Source organism: Elephantulus edwardii, unplaced genomic scaffold, assembly GCF_000299155.1.
Source record: "Elephantulus edwardii isolate Elephantulus edwardi_28Jun2011 unplaced genomic scaffold, EleEdw1.0 scaffold00189, whole genome shotgun sequence".
NCBI lineage: Eukaryota > Metazoa > Chordata > Mammalia > Macroscelidea > Macroscelididae > Elephantulus > Elephantulus edwardii.
This window is the reverse complement of record NW_006399939.1, coordinates 2,360,477-2,369,244: the sequence shown is the minus strand read 5'-3', so window position 1 is coordinate 2,369,244 and position 8,768 is coordinate 2,360,477.

Here is an 8,768-nt window from a genome sequence, read left to right as displayed (position 1 = left end):
GACTGACCCACAGCAGACCATTCAGTCCAGTGGATTTTCAGGGACTATAAACTTCCTGGGAAAAGATTGCTCATCTTTCCCCCAAAGAGCTTATGGTTTCAAACCATCAGAGTGGTGCCCAGAGAGGCTAACAGTGCACCTCTCTACAGACCACATCACCAGAGCGCTTCCAAAGGAACTAGGAAGGTCCTTTCTGGTAAATTTTGAACTTCAGAGGAAAGTAATGATTTATTTAAGACACTTTGTTTCTTTTTATTGAAGGTGTACAAATCATATTGGTTTTTTCCTATGATCACTTACAGACATTCATAACATTAATAGCCCCTGATCATTGTTGTTGTTGTCTGATCAATCCTTTATTGTCTATTGCCTTCTACTTCACCCAATGTATCTATTTCTTCATTTCACTCCTCCCTTCCCGTACCCGACTATTCCTACAAGATTGATTGATGTGATCTGTGTGGAAACTTTTCCTTAGCTTTTCATAATAGGAGTCTTATACCATAATTGTCTTTCTGTGACTGACTTAAGCTCCTCAGTATAATTTGTTCTAGATTCACCCATGTTGCACAGTATTTCACAAATTCCTGAATGCTTTATAGTGATGTGTAATAATACTCCGTCGTGGACGTTCACCATAATTCCTTTACTCATTTGTCCATTGATGGGCACGTGGGTTGTTTCCAACTCATTACTATTGCAAACTATGCCGCAGCAAGCATTGGGGGGGGGGTGCTGCTCTTGTTTCTTGGGATATAATACCTAGTAATGGGATTGCTGGATCAAATTGCAATTCTATTCACAATATTCTAAGGAAGAGCCAAACTGAGGAAGTCATTATTTAGTGTGACTGCTTCTCCTTCTATTCCATCTTGGACAGCCCCTTCTAGTCCCTGTTGTATAAAATTCATGGGACAGAGGGAGGGGAGGATTTGGCTTAAGAACTCCACCGGAACGGATATAGGGAGAAATTGTTGGCACATAGTTGTTGTTATGCACCCTCCAGTGAGAGCCCGCCCATAACTGACTCTCCAGTGGGTTTTCAGAGGCAATAAATCACACCAGAGGCGATTGCCCATCTTTCTCTTGCAGAGCAGCTGGTGGCACTTTTCGTTTGAAAGAAAGTGGTGTACAGTAGGCACTCATTGAATGCGTGTTGGATTGCACTGAATGGCTTGCGCAGGTACATTGGCACAATAGGGGACTGAGCGTACGTGTTTAACTGCTGAAGATTTCATTAACTGTGGCAGTGTTAAATACAGCCAGTATTACTGAGGGGGGAGTGCTGACCTGAATACTACAAAACAGAGGGAAATCCCTCATCAACTCTAGTTAGTCTTGAAATACAGTCCGTGACTCCCCCTCCCCAACAGATTTTCTTTCATGATTCTATTTGGCTTACGCAGATATTACAAGGAGCACATCCTCTCCAGCCCACAGAGAGAACCTTCCTCTCAAGGCAATCGTCAGGCTAGGCTTAAATGTTGCCAATGGGATCCGAGGATGGATGAATTAGATGATATTAAGGAATCATTATTAATTGCACTAATTGTGATTTTGATATTATTTTCGCTGTATAAGGATACATTTTTGAATTATTAAATCAGTAGCTAAAGTCAGCACAGACTATCTGCAAAGGAAAAGCACAAAGATGTGATGATACTACAGAAATAACTACAAAGGAAGTGCTTTTTGTATTTTGTTTATTTGTTTTTATATGATGAGAAAAATTTGTATTTAGAATTAGCCAGCTGGACTCAGTTTAGATGATCCCAATTTTGTTGGCAACATCCAAATCATCATAGTCAGGAGCAAATTGAACATAGGCCTTCTTCTATCAGGCCTAATCAAAGTGTTAACCTTAGCCACATCAATGTCTTAGAGCTTCTTTACAGCTTGTTGATTTGGTGCTTGTTGGCCTTGACATTCACAGTGAACACAAGTGTGTTGTTATCTTCTATCTTCTTCATAGCTGACTCAGTGGCCAAGCTTGTTTCTCCTGGGGACGCTCTTCTGGGGGTATTTGGACTGCCTTCGGAGTCTCAGCGTCTTAGGCCACCGGAAGGTGGGTGACGTGCAGAACTTTTTTTTTCTTTCTTGGCTGTGGATGCCCTTCAGGGCGCCTTCTTGGCCTTTAACGCCTTTGCTTTCTTTGGCTTCAGTTTTGGAAGGAGCAGGGACTTCCTTATTCACTTCCGATACCATCTTCACAGAAAGGATTGAAAGTGCTTCTTTGCACAAACTATTTTAGATGTATTAACTCTAGTCATCACAATAACTGTTTTGACGTAAATATCATTACCCCCATTTTACAGATGAATAAACTGGCATTCAGAAGTGGTGGTGACTAGGCAATGTTTCTGCCTGCCTACTGGGAACAGACCCAAATTCTCCTCCAGGTAGCTCCCCTCAGAAAACACAAGCTGTTGTCATCGAGTGTATTCCAATTCAAGTGTATTCCTAATGGGTCCAATTGACCCATTAGGACAAGACAGAACTAACCCGGAGGGTTTCCAAGGCTATAAGCCTTCACATCCTTCTTCTGTGGAGCAGTTAGCGGATTCCTATCACCAGCCTTTCAGTAGCCACCAAGCTATCACCCCCCCACGACTCCTTTCTGAGGTTCAAAGCTGGGACTTTACTGTGCATCCTGTGAGCTTCCTCTGCTCCAGACAACAGAAGTTGGTTTGGGTTGCCTGCAACCAACAGAGAAATGAAACTCCCCATTCCCAGACGGCTCAGCTGGTAAGGGGCAGAGTGAGGATTTGAACCCAAGGCTGTCTAATGCCAAAGCCTCTGTGGCTTCAGGTGGAGTCAAGTTCATGAGATCTCCAAGTTTAGCTTTCATTTTTCCTGTCATCTGATTTCTCCGTGTAGCAATTTTACTTTTTACTTCAATGTCTCTCTACCTGTAGGGATGTAACAATACGTCATGGCGTTAACGTATCTATATTTCCACTTTGGGCACTGTGTTTAATTTAGTGATAGCTTTAATACATATTTCCCAAGACCAACAAGCTCTGGAGGATACAATTCACTGCTCTTCACACCAGCTCCTTATAAATAGAACAACACTGATGGGGAAGCATGAGAAGGTTATCTAGTCCAATCTCCTGCCTCAAAGAGATGCTGCCATAAAATCGATAGACTCAATCATGTGACTAGAACCACTTTTGCCGTTACTGTTACTACAAGTCTTCTGACTGCCATTGGCTTAATGGAGTGCCATGGGCTCTTTTAACCCAGACTAGAAAGTCCTACAAAGACAGGATGCAACAGGGAGCTTCTGTGGATGATGGAGGTGCACAGGTTCTGCAGCCAGAGTGACACAACTTTTACCAACTGTGTGACTTTAGCTTGGCAATCAGTTACATGCTCTGAACCTCCGTTTCCTCATCTGGAAAATGAAGATATTAATAATAACCTTGCCAACCACATAGGGTCTTGAGAAGATTCAATGGGAAGGCAAAATGAGGCAGCCAGTTACACTGTAGAAGCCAACAATGTTGTTAGTACTTCCCATCCTAAATAATTTAGGGCAGTCAATCGCTTATGCCTATTTTTAAAGATCTCCAAGGAAGGAGAAACCATAGCATCCCCTGGTAGCTGGTGCCATGTTTAACAACCCACTTAGATGATGTGTGAATATAGCACAGAGGCCCACATCCAAGGAGGCTGGGGAAGGCTGGGAGGCGTGCCAAGCAGCTTGCTGGACTGCCATCCATCCTATACCTTCCCCCGCCACTGCCTCCTAAATATATACATCAGCTTATCCATCCTTCACCGCCCAGCCTCCCCCTGGAACTCTTCTGGGATGATCCCCTGGTTTGAAATGCTTTTGTTCTTTTAACTGCTATAGCACCTGTTGACACTAACAATCTGGAGGCATTTACTGAAGATAGACTGGCATCATAATGAATTCATTATCCACTTAATTCAGTAAATATGGGTTGAATACCCTCAACATCCAGGCACTCTTCTAGGCACTGGGTAACAAGTAATTTTTAAAAATAAAAGCAACAGGCTTGGTCCTTGCCCTCATATTTTACCAAGGGGGAGGGAAGGTGTTCATCTACTGTATGCATCAGAAAAATAGAACAAAGCTAGAGAGTGGAGGTGGTAGCTATTCTGAAGAGGAGGGATGGCCTCACTGACGAGGTGACATTTGAGCAGAGACTAGTAGGAAGTGAGAGGACCGCCTGTGTGTGTCTGGTTTCTCTGGGAAATCCTAAATTCCTTGAGGTTAAGGAGGGGCAGGGGAGGGAGCTCTGGTAGCCTAGTGGCAAGAAGCTTCACTGTAGTCCCAGGGGCGCGCAGTTCTAATCCACCAAATACTCTGCTGGAGAAGGAGGGACAATCTCCTCCTGTACCAATCAGATCCAATTTGATGGCACACACACACAAAATAATAAAATTTTAAAAATTTTTTAAAAAGACGAGGCAGGGGAGGGTAGTGGTTAGAGGTGCAAGCTCTGGAGTTGGGGTGATCTAGACTCAAATCTTAGTCCTAACACACCCTAGTTATATGATGGGTCCCTAACTTCTCCCCTACCACACCCCAAGTCTAAATCTCCAGTTCTGGAAAATGAAAACAAAACGGTATTTCTCTGGCAGCAATGTTGTGAAGATTCAATGAGCTTATAAATGTGCAGCACCTGGCACCAGAGGAAGATTTCCTCTGAAGCTAATGAAGCTTCAAGGAAAGTTCCTTCAATATGCACAGGACCCTTCCAAGTCCTTCCGAGGGGCCTTAACAAAGAATTCACAGGATCGTGCCTTTTTGCAACATACCTCAAGTAAAACTTGTAAACAGCAGCCACGTAAGACCATGGTTTCTGTCCACGTGGACTTCCTGCCCGGGGTCAGATACACCATAACGTATGAGGACAGCCCTCCCCACAACAGCCCTCATGTGTAGTCAGGCCCCTCAGGTTCGGTCATTCACTAGAAGGATTCACCAAGAGCCATGGTATTTGTAATTCCAATTTATTACAGGGAAGGATACAGATTAAAATCAGCAAAGGGCAGAGTCTTCTTGAGGCAGAGTCTGAAAGCTCAAACATGAAGCCACCATTGTTTTCTCCCTCGGACTCCAGATATGACACCACCTGTGACCATATGCCCAGGGTATTGACCACCAGGGAAGTCCATGCAGGCAAGCTTCCAAATTGAGAGTTTCTATCGGAGTTCCCTTGTAGAGGCACAAATTGATTGATTGATTGATTGATTGATTGATTACCTCCATGAATGATCTCAGACCCTAAGTCACATGATGGGACATTCTCATATGGACATATCCCACTCTAAGACTGTCAGGTGTGATCCCACCCTAACCAAACATAGTCTCATTAGATGTCACACAGATTACCTTTGGATGCTGAGAGCAAAAGCTAGACCTCTGTATGGGCAAAGTTAAATTGTCTCCTTCACATTTCTTTCCCATCACAATGTGCCGTGTATCAAATGACACTAAAGGGGACGTGGGCATTTCATATTCTTCATTCTGTAATCTTCTTAAATCCAAAATATGCATTCAAAACTTTGACATACTCAAGGAAAAACAGCAATGTTCAATAAGACAGCAAACAAAAAATGCTAGGGATGGTGTGGAGAGGTGGGAACTCTGGTGGGAATGTAAAATGGTACAACCACATATGGAAGGCAATTTAGGGCTTCCTTAGAAAGTTGGGAATAGATATACCCTCTGGTATAGTAAGGCCACTATTGTTATTATGTGCTGTCGAGTTGGAACCTACTCCTAGATGACCCTCCAGTGGGTTTTCGAGGCTGTAAATCGCATGGGAGGACATTGTCTGTTCCACATAACAGGTGGTGAATTCAAACTGCCTAGCTTTGGGCTGCCCTGGGCGTGCTCACCAAGTTGTGCCAAGAAATCTGGAGAACAACTTCTTGGCCAACTGACTAGAAGAGATCTATATTTGTTCCCATTCCAAAGAAGGGTGATCCCACAGAGTGTGGAAACTATAGAACAATATCATTGATTTCACATGCAAGCAAGATTCTACTGAAGATTATCCAAAAATGACTGGAACAGTACATCAGCAGAGAACTGCCAGAAGTCCAGGCTGGGTTTAGAAGGGGTTGTGGTACTAGGGATATTGTAGCTAATGTTCTATGGATCTTAGCTGAAAGCAGGGAATACCAGAGGAATGTCTATCTGCATTTCATTGCAAAGGCATTTGGCTGTGTGGATCATAACAACCTGTGGCTGACTCTGAGAAGAATGGGAATCCCAGAACACTTGATCATGCCAATGCAAAACTTATGCTTGGACCAAGAGGCAGTCTTCAGAACAGAGCAGGGAAACACTGTTCATGGTTCAAAATTGGGAAGGGCGTACCCCAGGGATGTCCTGTCTTCATACCTTTTCAACCTGTATGCAGAACAGATTATCCTGGAGGCTGGGCTCTATGAGGACAAATGTATGTGGGGTCAGGATTGGAGGAAGATCTATCAACAATCTGTATTATGTAGATGACACAACCCTGCTTGCTGAAACTGAGGAAGACCTGAAGAGCTTGCTGAAGAGGGTCAAGGACTGCAGCCTTCAATATGGATTGAGGTTCAATGTCAAGAAGACAAAGATTCTCACCATTGGGCCAATTGGCAGCATCAGGATGGATGGTGAAGAGATTGAGATTTTTCACAGCTTTAGTCTGCTTGGCTCCACAGTCAACACTCTTGGCACCAGCAGACAGGAAATTAAAAGATGTATTGCGATGGGAAAGTCTGCTGTTAGGGATCTCTCCAAAGTACTGAAGAGTGATGGTGTCTCTGGAGACTAAGATGCATCTGATACAGGCCATGGTCTTTGCTATCATGGTCTATGCGTCAGAGACTTGGACAGTGACTAGGGAGGATGGAAGGAGAATGGATGCCTTTGAGCTGTGGTGCTGGAGAAGAGTATCGAATGTACCATGGACTGCCAAGAAAACAAACAGATTCATCCTGGAGAGGGTTAAACCTGGCTGCTCCTTGGAGGCAAGGATTCTGAGGTTTCGTCTGACATACTTTGGACATGTTGTAAGGAGGTACCAGTCCTTGGAGAAGGACATCATGCTTGGGAGGGTGGAGGGACAGCACAGGAGGGGAAGGCCCTCTATGAACTGGATTGATTCAGTGACTGGGGTGATCGGGATGGGTGTGTAAGAGGCAGTGCAATTGGCCCAGGACCGAGCAGAGTTTAGGGCTGTTGTACATAGGGTCGCTATGAGTTGCAAACGACTCGATGGCACATAACAACCACCTTTGGGCTGACAGTGCAACTCTTTACCACTAGGCTATCAGAGTTCCTTAGCAACCCATTGTTGTTGTTGACTGTCATTGAGTCAGAACCAACCCAGCGGGTTTTCAGAGGCAGTTTAATTGCACTGGAGGAGACTGCCCATCTTTCTCCCACAGAGCAGCTGTTGGAGGTGAACTACATTCCTTTGGATTGTAGCACTTTCTTACCACTAGGCCCCCAGTGCTTCCTAGCAATCCCACTGCTAGGTATATAATCCAAAGAAATAAGAACTGTGACACGAATTGACATACACACATCAGTGTTTATTGTAGCATCATTTGCAATAACAAAGAGTTGTAAACAACCCAAGTGTCCATTCATGGATGATAAGCTAATGAGACTATGGTGCATCTGCACAATGGAAATTATGTATCACTTAAAAATGATCAAGAATTTATGAAATCTGTACTCCTATGTTCATAGTAGCATTATTCACAATAGCAAGAATATGGAAATAGCCTAAATGCACATCAATCCGTGAATGGATTGAGAAATTATGGTGCATTCACACGATGGAATACTATATAGCCTTATGGAACAAAGATTTTGTGGAATACTATATAACCTGGGAAAATCTAGAGAGCATCATGCTGAGTGAACTAACTAGGTCTCATGAGGACAAATATGGCTTATGACCATTGTTCGAAAAATAAAAGGATTACTAGTAAGATGTATATAAATGTCCAAAAGGAGAAGGGAATGAGGTGAAGGGGGCAGAAAAGGAAGGGGAAGGGTGGAGATCACCAGGACAACAGAGTTTAATGGGGGAAGGAGAGGAGGGGAGGGAATAGGAAAGATTCAATTGGGACTTGAAAAGATGGTGTAATAGTAGCCGAGATCAATGGAAATTAATATTATTGTTGCTGCTGTTGTTGTTGTTGTGTACCATCAAGTCAGACCAGCCCATGTTGTTGTTGTTGTTGTTATGTGCCATTGAGTCACTTATGTCTCATAGCGACCCTATGTACAACAGCCCTAAACTCTGTTCTGTCCTGTGCCAATCCCACTGCCTCTGACACACCCATCCCAATTACCCCACTCACTGAATCAATCCACCTCATTGAGGGTCTTCCCCTCCTGCGCTGTCCCTCCACCCTCCCAAGCATGACGTCCTTCTCCAAGGACTGGTCCCTCCTTACAACATGTCCAAAGTATGTTAGATGGAGCCTCAGAATCCCTGCCTCCAAAGACCAACCCATAGCTGATCTTAAGCAGGTTTTCAGAAGCAATTAATTGCACAATTAATAAGTTCACCCTTCTCCTATGGAGCAGCTGAACTGCTTGTCTTTGGGATTGCAGTGTAATTTCTCGCTGCATATATGAATGGATGGATCTGAAGTGCTTGCTGCAGAAGGTCAAGGACTGCAGTCTTCAGTATGGATTGAAGCTCAACATAAAAAAAAACAAAAACAAACATTTTCACCACTGGGCCAATTAGCAGCATCAGTATAGATGGTGAAGA